Source organism: Pelophylax lessonae, assembly GCF_965119305.1.
Source record: "Pelophylax lessonae genome assembly, chromosome: 13".
NCBI lineage: Eukaryota > Metazoa > Chordata > Amphibia > Anura > Ranidae > Pelophylax > Pelophylax lessonae.
In genome coordinates this window covers 204540360-204554389 of record NC_138780.1, presented here as the reverse complement: position 1 = coordinate 204554389, position 14030 = coordinate 204540360, and the positions used below count along the sequence as shown (strand labels likewise).

General features: G+C 45.7%; 1 protein-coding gene across 1 annotated transcript in view; it reads right to left on the bottom strand.

Moving 5' to 3' along the window:
* Positions 1-13542, bottom strand: part of LOC309569236 (alpha-1-antichymotrypsin-like) — a gene marked incomplete at its 3' end in the record, with an annotated part of 122816 nt that extends 109274 nt beyond the window's left edge. Inside the window, exon 1 of the mRNA XM_082274988.1 lies at positions 13500-13542. The remainder of the gene's footprint in view (positions 1-13499) is intronic.
* Positions 13543-14030: the final 488 nt, after the last annotated feature.

Genomic DNA, 14030 nt, shown 5'->3' with positions numbered 1-14030 from the left:
CCTTAGCTTCATGGTATTCACCTACCTCTTGTTCCCTGTGTGCTGCCCATCTCATAAGGGATCTTTTTTGAGGCTCAGCGTGACTTGTAAAAGATCTTCCTAAGTGGAGGCACGACTCCGGATGTCTTGAGTATGTGACTTGTAACTTCAGCAAGCCAAGAAAATTCGTCCTGCCCACTTCCACTGACAGAGGAATACGAAGGGCAGCACACAAGGACTACGTGAATTGTGACTTCAGCAAGCCAAGATTATTGGTCCTGCCCATTTTCACTGACAGAGGAGTGCAGAGAGCAGCAGCAAAGGACTACGTGACTTGTGACTTCAGCAAGCCAAGAATATTCGTCCTGCCCATTTTCACTGACAGAGGAGTGCAGAGGACAGCACCAAAGGACTACGTGACTTGTGACTTCAGCAAGCCAAGAATATTCGTCCTGCCCATTTTCACTGACAGAGGAGTGCAGAGAGCAGCAGCAAAGGACTACGTGACTTGTGACTTCAGCAAGCCAAGAATATTCGTCCTGCCCATTTTCACTGACAGAGGAGTGCAGAGAGCAGCAGCAAAGGACTACGTGACTTGTGACTTCAGCAAGCCAAGATTATTGGTCCTGCCCACTTCCACTGACAGAGGAGTGCAGAGGACAGCACCAAAGGTCTACGTGACTTGTGACTTCAGCAAGCCAAGATTATTGGTCCTGCCCACTTCCACTGACAGAGGAGTGCAAAGGACAGCACCAAAGGACTACGTGACTTGTGACTTCAGCAAGCCAAGATTATTGGTCCTGCCCACTTCCACTGACAGAGGAGTGCAAAGGACAGCACCAAAGGACTACGTGACTTGTGACTTCAGCAAGCCAAGATTATTGGTCCTGCCCACTTCCACTGACAGAGGAGTGCAAAGGACAGCACCAAAGGACCACGTGACTTGTGACTTCAGCAAGCCAAGATTATTGGTCCTGCCCACTTCCACTGACAGAGGAGTGCAGAGGGCAGCACACAAGGACTACGTGACTTGTGACTTCAGCAAGCCAAGATTATTGGTCCTGCCCACTTCCACTGACAGAGGAGTGCAAAGGACAGCACCAAAGGACTACGTGACTTGTGACTTCAGCAAGCCAAGATTATTGGTCCTGCCCACTTCCACTGACAGAGGAGTGCAGAGGGCAGCACACAAGGACTACGTGACTTGTGACTTCAGCAAGCCAAGAATATTGGTCCTGCCCACTTCCACTGACAGAGGAGTACAGAGGGAAGCCCACAAGGACTATGTGACTTGTGACTTCAGCAAGCCAAGAAAATTTGGCTTGCCCACTTCCACTGACAGAGCACACAAGTGGAACTTTGGGTGAAATTTAGAAGAACATTCTTATGAATTTATGTAACGGAAACTACAGAAAGAATATAAAGGAACTGCAAGCCATGAAAACATTCATTGTTGGAATTGGTGGAATCTTGTACAGTAAGTGCAATATCTAATTTTACCAATAAATTGGTTTTGGTTACTGCACAATGGAAACTCTTTCTGGTCTTTGTCTTTTGAGTGTCGTTCAAGTACTCTGAGCGGATAGAGTCGTATATGGTTTGAGGGAGACCTATTTACCTGTGCCTGGTCTGACCACCTGTACTTTAGTAGTCATTTACCTCTGGTAAGAAGCCTGTGTTACTCACATTGGGTGTGGAGCAGGAAGACTATCGGTTATCTTCTGTTTAACATCATTCACTCCCTCCTTCTCCTGTGGTGATTTCTCGTATGGAGTACTGAGAAGGACTTTTCTATGTATCTGCTCTTATGGACATTTCTGTTTGGTGTTTGGCCTTTTAATATCTGCGGTGTTAGGACTATTTTTTTAGTTATCAGTTGTTCATATACAGTGAATCCGAAAAGTATTCACAGTGCTTCACTTTTTACACATTTTGTTATGTTACAGCCTTATTCAAAAATGGATTAACCTCCCTAACGGTATTCCCGAGTGTGGCTCGGGGTTAAATTTCAGTGCCAAAAGCGGTAACCCCGAGCCACACTCGGGGTACCGCTAGGAAGATCTCTGGATTCTGGTAGAGAGGGTACTCACCTTGTCCCCAGGATCCAGCGATGTGTCCCGGCGGTGTGTGACGGCGGATCTTCCTCCAGATGCTCTGTGTGCCCCGGCTTCCGTCTCCTGCAACGTGACGCTCGCAGGGGGGTGGAACCGGCGGCAAATTCAAACAGTAAAACACAGCAAACACACTGATATATTACAAAATAAAATAATTTCACATTAGTTTGCCCCCCAGTGCCCTTTCCTGCAGTTTTACTGTACTTTTTATGTATATATATATATATATATATATATATATATATATATATATATATATACACATACTTTAACTTATTTATAGTTATTTATTATATTATAATTTATGATTTTGTGTTTCAAACTTTATCACACCCGAGATGTTATAAAGAAGAACGCACAGTAAAAAAAAAAATCATATGTAAATAGTTGGTTTGGGCTGCTCATTCTTAAGAATTACATGCAACATAATTGTACCGCTTTCAGCACCTAAAATCCGAAAGAATCATACCGCCAGGGAGGTTAAATTCATTATTTTCCTCAAAATTCTACAAACAATCCCCCATAATGACAACGTGAAAGAAGTTTGTTTGAAATCTTTGCAAATTTATTAGAAATAAAACAGGAATAAATCCCATGTACATAAGTATTCACACCCTTTGCTCAATACTTTGGTGAAGCTCCTTTGGCACCAATTACAGTCTCAAGTCTTTCTGAGTATGATGCTACAAGCTTGGCACACCTATTTTTAGGCAGTTTCTCCCATTTATCTTTGCAGGACCTCTCAAGCTTCATCAGGTTGGATGGGGAGCGTCGGTGCTCAGCCATTTTCAGATCTCTCCAGAGATGTTCAGTCGGGTTCAAGTCTGGGCTCTGGCTGGGCTACTCAAGTACATTTACAGAGTTGTCCTGTAGCTACTCCTTTGTTATCTTGGCTGTGTGCTTAGGGTTTTAGTCTTGTTAGTAGATGAACCTTCGCCCAGTCTGAGGTCCAGAGCGCTCTGGAGCAGGTTTTTGTCATGCATGTCTCTGAACATTGCTGCATTCATCTTTCCCTCCATCCTGACTAGTCTCCCAGTTCCTGCCACTGAAAAACATTCCCACAGCATGATGCTGCCACCACCATGCTTCACTGTAGGGATGATATTGGCCAGGTGATGAGCAGTGCCTGGTTTCCTCCAAACATGACTGTAACGGATCTTTGTACCCCAGGTGGGCACATCCGCCTGACCTGTGTCTCCTGTCTTCCAAACGCACCCACAGCCTGCAGAGAAGCCATACCCAGCCCGTAACCCCTCAATCACGAGACAATCCACACAGGTGTTGAGGGTTAACCATGCAGAGCTTAAACTGTTTATTACATTCCCAGACATACAGTTTTACACACAGCTAAGGGGCACTCCCCTTAGCCTTGCAGGGGGGCGGGGATGAGACAAGGATCACCCAATGAGAACTGAACATTTGTGAACATTTTTACATTGTAACAGGCATAATACACACCCCCTGCGGAGAGATGTCTCCAGCTCAGACCAGACCATTGTCTGTGTCATGAATCCACACACTTATGGCACTTTTCCACTGCAAGTACCGGCTAGTACCGGCTCGGCTCTACTCGGCCCTGCTTGGCCCGGTTTGCTTTTCCACTGCGGTACCGCATGGTATAGTGTCGGAACGGTTCGGTACGGTACGGTATAGGTTTGCTTTTCCACTAAAGTAGTACTAAAGTTAAGTGGGTGGGATAACAACGGGGTGGGTGTGATTCTCTGACCAATCAGTGGCTAGTAGTGACTGCATGCAAAGGATTGTGGGATATGGTACCAGTTTGGTACCTGTTGGAACCACAATCGAGTAGGTACTGTTTTTTCAGAGCCGTACCGTACCGTACCGTTCGGTTCCATGCAGTGGAAAAGCAAACCTATACCGTACCGAACCGTTCCGACCCTATACCATGCGGTACCGCAGTGGAAAAGCACAAAAGCGTGCCGAACCGGTACGGTTCCATGCAGTGGAAAAGCGCCATTAGACACAGGAACAGGAGGGGGGGATGGGCTGTAACATTACATTACAGACACTTGGTTCTTAAATGTATACACATGCAATAAACATAATGCATACATGAAGGACAATATACAGGGGCTGTGTTTGCCACAATGCTCCCCCAGAACCAAGCCGGCATACACAGTCTGATCCTAACGGATCGGCTTGGGGATGTCCGGGGAGTACTCACGGATCAATTGTCAATGTCTGTTTGCCTGGATAATTTGTCGGCGTTGCCGTTTTGCTTCCCAGGGCAGTAGTGGATGGTAAAGTCAAAAGGCTGCAGAGCCAAACTCCAGTAGCTTCTGGCCCATAGTCTGTCGGTAGGAGGCTTGCGCACAGTCCCCTCCAAAACACACTGTGACAGTGGGTTCTGTCACAATGACGCTTGCCATTCAGGCCAAAAAGTTCAATCTTTGTTTTATCAGACCAGAGAATTATGTTTCTCATGGTCTAAGAGTCCTTCCTTTGGCAAACTCCAGGCGGGCTGCAATGTCCCATTTACGGAGGAGTGGCTTCCATCTAGCCACTCTACCATACAGGTCTGATTGGTGGAGTGCTGCAGAGATGGTTGTTTTTCTGGAAGTTTCTCCTCTCTCCACAGGGAAATGCTGGAGCTCTGCAAGAGTGACCATCGGGTTCTTGGTCACCTCCCTGACTAAGGCCCTCCTCCCCCGATCGCTCAGTTTGGTCGGGCGGCCAACTCTAGCAAGAGTCCTGATGGTTTCAAACTTCTCCCATTTATGGATGATGGAGGCCACTGTGCTCATTGGGACCTTCAATGCTGCAGAATTTATTCTGTACCCTTCCCCCGATCTGTGCCTCCATACAATCCTGTCTCCGAGGACTCCAGACAATTCCTTGGACTTCATGGCTTGGTTTGTGCTCTGAAAAGCCCTGTTAACTGTGGGACCTTATATAGACAGGTGTGTGCATTTCCAAATCATGTTTACCACAGGGGGACTCCGATGAAGTTATAGAAACATCTCAAAGATGATCAGTGGAATCAGGATACACCTGAGCTCAATTTTGAGTGTCATGGCAAAGGGGGTGAATACTTATGTACATGGGATTTTTTTCGTTTTTTTATTTTTAACAAATTTGCAAAGATTTGAAACAAACCTCTTTAACATTGTCCTTATGGGAAATTAATGAATGGAATCCATTTTGGAATAAGCCTGTAACATAACAAAGTGTGGAAAAAGTGAAACTGTGAATACTTTCCAGATTTACTGAATATATATATATATATATATACAGTATCTCACAAAAGTAAGTACACCCCTCACATTTCTGTAAATATTTTATTCTATCTTTTCATGTGACAACACTGAAGAAATGACACTTTGCTACAATGTAAAGTAGTGAGTGTACAGCTTGTATAACAGTGTAAATTTGCTGTCCCCTCAAAATAACTCAACACACAGCCATTAATGTCTAAACTGCTGGCAACAAAAGTCAGTACACCCCTAAGTGACAATGTCCAAATTGGGCCCAAAGTGCCAATGTTTTGTGTGGCCACCATTATTTTCTAGCACTCCCTAACTGGCTACATACTTTACATTGTAGCAAAGTGTCATTTCTTCAGTGTTGTCACATGAAAAGATAGAATAAAATATTTACAAAAATGTGAGGGGTGTACTTACTTTTGTGTGATAATATATATATATATATATATATATATATATACACACACACACACACACACACATATATATATATATAGATATATATAGATATATATATCTATATATATATACAGTGGGTACGGAAAGTATTCAGACCCCCTTAAATTTTTCACTCTTTGTTATATTGCAGCCATTTGCTAAAATCATTTAAGTTCATTCTTCTTCCTCATGAATGTACACATAGCACCCCATACTGACAGAAAAACACAGAATTGTTGACATTGTTGCAGATTTATTAAAAAAGAAAAACTGAAATATCACATGGTCCTAAGTATTCAGACCCTTTGCTGTGACACTCATATATTTAACTCAGGTGCTTTCCATTTCTTCTGATCATCCTTGAGATGGTTCTACGCCTTCATTTGAGTCCAGCTGTGTTTGATTATACTGATTGGACTTGATTAGGAAAGCCACACACCTGTCTATATAAGACCTTCCAGATCACAATGCATGTCAGAGCAAATGAGAATCATGAGGTCAAAGGAACTGCCTGAAGAGCTCAGAGACAGAATTGTGGCAAGGCACAGATCTGGCCAAGGTTACAAAAAGATTTCTGCTGCACTTAAGGTTCCTAAGAGCACAGTGGCCTCCATAATCCTCAAATGGAAGACGTTTGGGACGACCAGAACCCTTCCTAGAGCTGGCCGTCCGGCCAAACTGAGCTATCAGGGGAGAAGAGCCTTGGTGAGAGAGGTAAAGAAGAACCCAAAGATCACTGTGGCTGAGCTCCAGAGATGCAGTCAGGAGATGGGAGAAAGTTGTAGAAAGTCAACCATCACTGCAGCCCTCCACCAGTCGGCGCTTTATGGCAGAGTGGCCCGACGGAAGCCTCTCCTCAGTGTAAGACACATGAAAGCCCGCATGGAGTTTGCTAAAAAACACCTGAAGGACTCTAAGATGGTGAGAAATAAGATTCTCTGGTCTGATGAGACCAAAATAGAACTTTTTGGCCTAAATTCTAAGCGGTATGTGTGGAGAAAACCAGGCACTGCTCATCACCTGTCCAATACAGTCCCAACAGTGAAGCATGGTGGTGGCAGCATCATACTGTGGGGGTGTTTTTCAGCTGCAGGGACAGGACGACTGGTTGCAATCGAGGGAAAGATGAATGCGGCCAAGTACAGGGATATCCTGGACAAAAACCTTCTCCAGAGTGCTCTGGACCTCAGACTGGGCCGAAGGTTTACCTTCCAACAAGACAATGACCCTAAGCACACAGCTAAAATAACGAAGGAGTGGCTTCACAACAACTCCGTGACTGTTCTTGAATGGCCCAGCCAGAGCCCTGACTTAAACCCAATTGAGCATCTCTGGAGAGACCTAAAAATGTCTGTCCACCAACGTTTACCATCCAACCTGACAGAACTGGAGAGGATCTGCAAGGAGGAATGGCAGAGGATCCCCAAATCCAGGTGTGAAAGACTTGTTGCATCTTTCCCAAAAAGACTCCTGGCTGTATTAGATCAAAAGGGGGCTTCTACTAAATACTGAGCAAAGGGTCTGAATACTTAGGACTAGGGTTGAGCGGACACCTAGATGTCCGTGTTCGACGGGTTCGGCCGAACTTTAAAAAAAAGTCCGGGTCCGTGTCCCGGACTTTTACCGAACTTTTCCCGGACACCGAACCCCATTGAAGTCAATGGGGACCCGAACTTTAAGGCACTAAAATGGCTCTAAAACACCAAAGGAAAGGGCTAGAGTGCTGCAAATGGCAGCAAAACGTAATTAAGAGCATGGCAAGTGCTCTGCAAACAAATGTGGATAGGGAAATAACTTAAAACAACAAAAAAAAACAGAAAAATAAAACAATGTTCTTCTTCATCTCTGAAGGACGAGGCCCATATGGAGTAGGAGGGAGGTTGAGGTGGTGGTGGATGTGGCGGTGACATAGGCGTGCGCACAGGGTGTGCTGGGTGTGCCTGGGCACACCCTAATCACCTAGGGCACATAGCATTGCCAGTGAGGAGATGGGAAAGATCTCCCTGGGACCTGCTCTGCTCTATTTCTCCTTGCCTACAGGTACATGGCCCCGATACATTACTCTCCCTGCTGGCAAACACATGCATGTGTATTTCAACTTTGGGGTGCACACCTTAATGCAATAGGCTGCGCACACCTATGGGCGGTGTAGGTGGAAGCGGCGGTGGAGGAGGACCAGGGCCGGATTAACAGCATCATGGGCTTGGTGCTGAGGATTTTGAAGGGCCTTAAGGGCCGTGCCTTGCCATGCACCCAGAGGAGGAAGGGTGCAGCCATGCATGCCTAATTCAACATGGGATGCTGTCTCTGAAGCCCATAAACACATCCATGCATCGCCAACTGTCCCTCCTTGTCCGGCCTTCACGCTGTGTGGGGAGGTTCTGAGGGTGCTGCCTGGGGAAGCGAGCATAGAAGCCAGATTTCTGTGTTTACAAGTGACAGAAGAGCGGTAACAGTGAATATGGCCAACCCGGGGCCTATATAAAAGGTAGGGGCCTGGAGCTGCAGCTCCAATAGCCCCTACATTAATCTGGCCCTGAGGAGGAGGACGAGGTAGCCAACACTGCTTCTTTTCAAAAATTTTAAATGAGGGTACACCCCAAAAGAGTGAGAAAGAGCAAAAATGGAACAATGGGTGGGTAAGGTCGGTATCCATTGCTATTCTGCATAAGGTACGGAAAAGTCCCGTGGGATCCATGCCTGGTTCATTTTAATGAACGTGAGCTTGTCCACATTGTCTCTGGACAGGCGGCTGCGCTTGTCTGTTATAACGCCCCCAGCCGTGCTAAATACCCGTTCAGATAATACACTGGCTGCAGGGCACGCCAGCACCTCCAAGGCGTAAAGGGCAAGCTCAGGCCATGTGCCCAATTTGGAGACCCAGAAGTTGAAGGGGGCAGACCCGTCATTCACTACATGTAGGCGTGTGCACACATACTGCTCCACCATGTTGGTAAAATGCTGCCTCCTGCTAAGACGTTCCATCTGAGCTGCTGGTGCTGCTGTTTGTTGTGGCGTGCTGACAAAGCTTTTCCACATTTCGGCCATGCTAACCCTGCCTTCTGAGGTGCTGGCGGTGCCCTGGTTGCGTTGGCGACCTCCTCCTCCTCCTCCTCTGCCTTGTGCTTCCACTGTGGCCCCGCTGTCAGATGGGAATGCCAGCAGCATGGCGTCTACCAGCGTGCGCTTGTACTCGCGCATCTTGCGATCGCGCTCCAGTGAGTGAATTAAGGACGGTACGTTGTCCTTGTAACGGGGATCCAGCAGCGTGGCCACCCAGTAATCAGCACAAGTTAGAATGTGGGCAACTCGGCGGTCGTTGTGGAGACACTGCAGCATGTAATCGCTCATGTGTGCCAGGCTGCCCAGAGGCGACGAAAGGCTGTCCTCTGTGGGAGGTGTATCGTCCGTGTCCTCTGTATCCCCCCAGCCACGCACCAGTGATGGCCATGAGCTGGCCTGGGTGCCACCCTGCTGTGAACATGGTTCCATCTCCTCCTCCAGCTCCTCCTCCTCCTCATCCTCCTCATCCTCCAGAACTGTGCCCCTGCTGGACAATTGCGTCCCTGGCGTTTGCGTGTGCAGGAACCCACCCTCGGAGCCCCTTGCGAATGACTGCCCTGAAAGCCTTGGAAATGTTACCTCTTCATCCTCCTCCTCCTCCTCATCCTGTGCCACATCCTCTTCCATCATCGCCCGAATTGTTTTTTCAAGGAGGCATAGAAGTGGGATAGTTAAGCTGAGAACGGCGTCATTGCCACTGGCCATGTTGGTGGAGTACTCAAAACAGCGCAACAAGGCACACAGGTCTCGCATGGAGGCCCAGTTAAATTAAATAGCGGAATAGAAAATATGATCCAAAAAAAGTGTATGTATATCACACGTACACAACCACACTAGGCCCCAATTACTATTGTTTGTACCCCTAAAAGGCTAGATGAGGAGTAGGGGGGGTATGGAACAGGCAGCACCCTCAAACCTTCAGAAGTATGAGATGAACCCCAACAACTTGGAAAGGTGGATCTCTCTCACACGTACCAACACAGACTATCCCCCAATTTAACTGATCCCCAAAGGTTTTTGATTAAATAGCGGAATAGAAAATATGATCCCAAAAAAGTGTATGTATATCACACGTACACAACCACACTAGGCCCCAATTACTATTGTTTGTACCCCTAAAAGGCTAGGAGTAGGGGGAGTATGGAACAGGCAGCACCCTCAAATCTTCAGAAGTATGAGATTGTGTTCACTGTACCCCACAAAGATTGAGTTCACTGCACCCCACAATGATTGTGTTCACTGCACCCCACAAAGATTGTGTTCACTGCACCTCACAAAGATTGTGTTCACTGTACCCCCCAAAGATTGTGTTCACTGCACCCCACAAAGATTCTGTTCACTGTACCCCACAAAGATTGTGTTCACTGCACCCTAAAAGGATGTTGTTCACTGTACCCCACAAAGATTGTGTTCACTGCACCCTAAAAGGATGTTGTTCACTGCACCCCAAAAAGATTGTGTTCACTGTACCCCCCCAAAGATTGTGTTCACTGCACCCCACAAAGATTGTGTTCACTGCACCCCAAAAAGATTGTGTTCACTGTACCCCCCAAAGATTGTGTTCACTGCACCCCAAAAAGATTGTGTTCACTGTACCCCCCAAAGATTGTGTTCACTGCACCCCACAAAGATTCTGTTCACTGTACCCCACAAAGATTGTGTTCACTGCACCCCAAAAAGATTGTGTTCACTGTACCCCCCCAAAGATTGTGTTCACTGCACCCCACAAAGATTCTGTTCACTGCACCCCACAAAGGATTTTGTTCACTGCACCCCAAAAAGATTGTGTTCACTGCACCCCAAAAAGGATTTTGATCACTGCACCCCAAAAAGGATGTTGTTCACTGCACCCCAAAAATGATTTTGTTCACTCCACCCCAAAAAGATTGTGTTCACTGCACCCCACAAAGATTGTGTTCACTGCACCCCAAAAAGATTGTGTTCACTGTACCCCCCAAAGATTGTGTTCACTGCACCCCACAAAGATTCTGTTCACTGTACCCCACAAAGATTGTGTTCACTGCACCCCAAAAAGATTGTGTTCACTGCACCCCAAAAAGGATGTTGTTCACTGCACCCCAAAAAGGATGTTGTTCACTCCACCCCAAAAAGATTGTGTTCACTGCACCCCACAAAGATTGTGTTCACTGCACCCCAAAAAGATTGTGTTCACTGCACCCCAAAAAGGATTTTGTTCACTGCACCCCAAAAAGGATGTTGTTCACTCCACCCCAAAAAGATTGTGTTCACTGCACCCCAAAAAGATTGTGTTCACTGCACCCCACAAAGGATTTTGTTCACTGCACCCCAAAAAGATTGTGTTCACTGCACCCCAAAAAGGATGTTGTTCACTGCACCCCAAAAAGATTGTGTTCACTGCACCCCACAAAGGATTTTGTTCACTGCACCCCACAAAGATTGTGTTCACTGCACACCAAAAAGGATTGTGTTCACTGCACCCCAAAAAGATTTTGTTCACTGCACCCCAAAAAGATTGTGTTCACTGCAGCCCAAAAAGATTGTGTTCACTGCAGCTCACACACAGAAAAATGGATGTGGATCACTGACACCTGCCTATCTCCAATCCCACACCACACAGCAATATCGATTGTAGTTTGTAGAACACAGTTTCCCTAAAATTCAGCAGACTCTGTCCCTAACAGGATTGAGAAGAGATCGTAGATCAGGATTAAGTGCAGACCCCACCCCCCACACAGCAATATCGATTGTAGTTTGTAGAAGACACTGACCCTATAATTCAGCAGACTCTATCCCTAAAATGCCTACAACTCGCCCTGCCTAAACACTCCGACCTGTCCCTCAATTCTATCCGGACACAAATGGTTTTTTCCTGCCTATCTTTCCCTAATCAGCAGCCAGCACATTGATGTGTGCTCTGTCCCTTAGCTAAGCAGCAGAATGACGCTGCTGCGGCGGCTGCCTCGAACTTATAAAGACTTGGTCACATGCTTCAGACGGCCAATCACAGCTACTAAGACATTTGCAGGCATGGCTGGGATGGCTTAAGGCACACCAGTTAAACGATTGTTGATTGGCTGTTGAAAGCCCGCCATGAAAAGAGCGCCAAAGCATGCAAAACCCGGAAATAAAACGACCGAACACGGATTTTTACCCGAACATACAGTAAAGTGTCCGTGTCCGTGTTCGGGTAAAAAAAATCCAATTATTCGGTACGAACACGAATAATACAGTCCGTGTTCGCTCAACACTACTTAGGACCATGTGATATTTCAGTTTTTCTTTTTTAATAAATCCTCAACAATTCTGTGTTTTTCTGTCAGTATGGGGTGCTATGTGTACATTCATGAGGAAGAAGAATGAACCTAAATGATTTTAGCAAATGGCTGCAATATAACAAAGAGTGAGAAATGTAAGGGGGTCTGAATACTTTCCGTACCCACTGTATATACATTCAAAAATGTTGTTTATAACATTTTTTGAACTATTTCAGCGCTGCGCTGTTTTTTCTTGTATTGTTATGCAGTGTGTATATTTACTCTTTGTGTTGGCAGCTTCCTTTTGCACTCTAGTGCAGTGTTTTTTTCTTCTTTGATTAAGCTTCATAAACATAGCCAGGAAATCCCTCTAAAATGTGTAGAAATTTCCTCTAAAGCCCCGTACACACGTACCGATCGTCGGCCGAACGATCGGCCGTCTTTTGTCCACGGGCTGTCGTGTCTGTTGAAAAGTGCAAAAGACTGCACAAGAATTTTGTCAGCCAACAACAGCCGACTGCAGAAGTGATGTCATGTAATGGTTAACTTTCTGTGTGTTTTTTCTTTTCTGAGCATGCCCAGTCTTGCAAATCTGCTGTCTGTCGGCCGAATTCTGTATTGACTGGCGAACAATCGGCCGCTCTGGTGTCGGCATACAAAAATTTTAATGCTTGCACAACAGATTCTTTTTGGCCGAAAGTGCGCTGTCGGCTGTCGGAAGCATCATACTAACAAGCCGAAAATCGGCCGATCGTTCGGTGGCCGAACATTTTCGGCCGACAATCTGCACGTGTGTACAGGTCTTAATTGTCACTGGAACTGGAAAATTTCTCCTCTTCTCCTGGACCAGTGACCACTGTTGAATTTTCGATTTCTCACTACTTAGCACCCCATGACAATAGTTGGCAGGATATAAAAAGAGAGAGACAGAGGGGTTGATTTACTAAAGACAAATAGACCGTGCAATTGCTCCAGAGCTCAGCAAATGAAGTAAATATCCACTTTGCAAACAATACCCAATCACAAGCAAAGGAAAATGTAAAAAAAAAAAAAAAAAACAGCATTTTTGCTTGCATATGATTGGATGATCAGAAGACTTTTACTAACCTCCGGAGTAACTGATCTTGCAGAGTGCAGAGTCTATTTGCCTTTGGTAAATCAACCCCATAATCTCCCTAGCAGGGGTGGAATTAATCTGAGCTCATTGGGATAAAAAAAAAATTTGGCCCATACTTATGCCAAACCAAATAAATAAATAAATAAATAAACAAAAAAAAAAAACATATAAATATAAAATGAATTAAATATATATACTTTACTGAAGGCAACAACTCATTGCACGCTGTATACACAGATTATTATCTCACTCCTACCTTACAATATCAATACATTCAATGACGTGGAGAAGAGGGGCTTAATAATAAATGTCCCCCCCTTTGGAGTACAGACCATCACCACCCCTTACCAGTGCCAACCGGACCAACCTTCCGCAGAGACAGAACCTTCACATCTGCAAATGTGAGCATCACAGTAAATCCCTATTTATACAGACTGGAGGATTTCCCCTGAATCTCAGATTACTCCCCCCCCCCCCCCCCCACCACCATTGATTTGTTGTACGTGAGACTTTTCTTTTCCAAGCAGATTAAATATCATTTGCACAATGTGCTGGCGCAAAGCTATATGATTAGGGGGTGCGGTTCATCATTTCTGTACTCACAGGTTAGTTGCAATTGTCATTTGAACAACTTTTGTTACCTTGATTTGTCGGTGTGCTCGGCGCGTTTCTGAGAGCATATTAACCCCTTCATGCCTAAACCCTTTTCTCTGACACTTGTTACTTGCAAGTTAACTACTTGCCTTCTGTGCACTTAAACCCCCTTCCCATCCAGGCCAATTTTCAGCTTTCAGCGCTCTCACACTTTGACTGACAATTGCGCGGTCGTGCTACACTGTACCCATATTAAATTTTTATC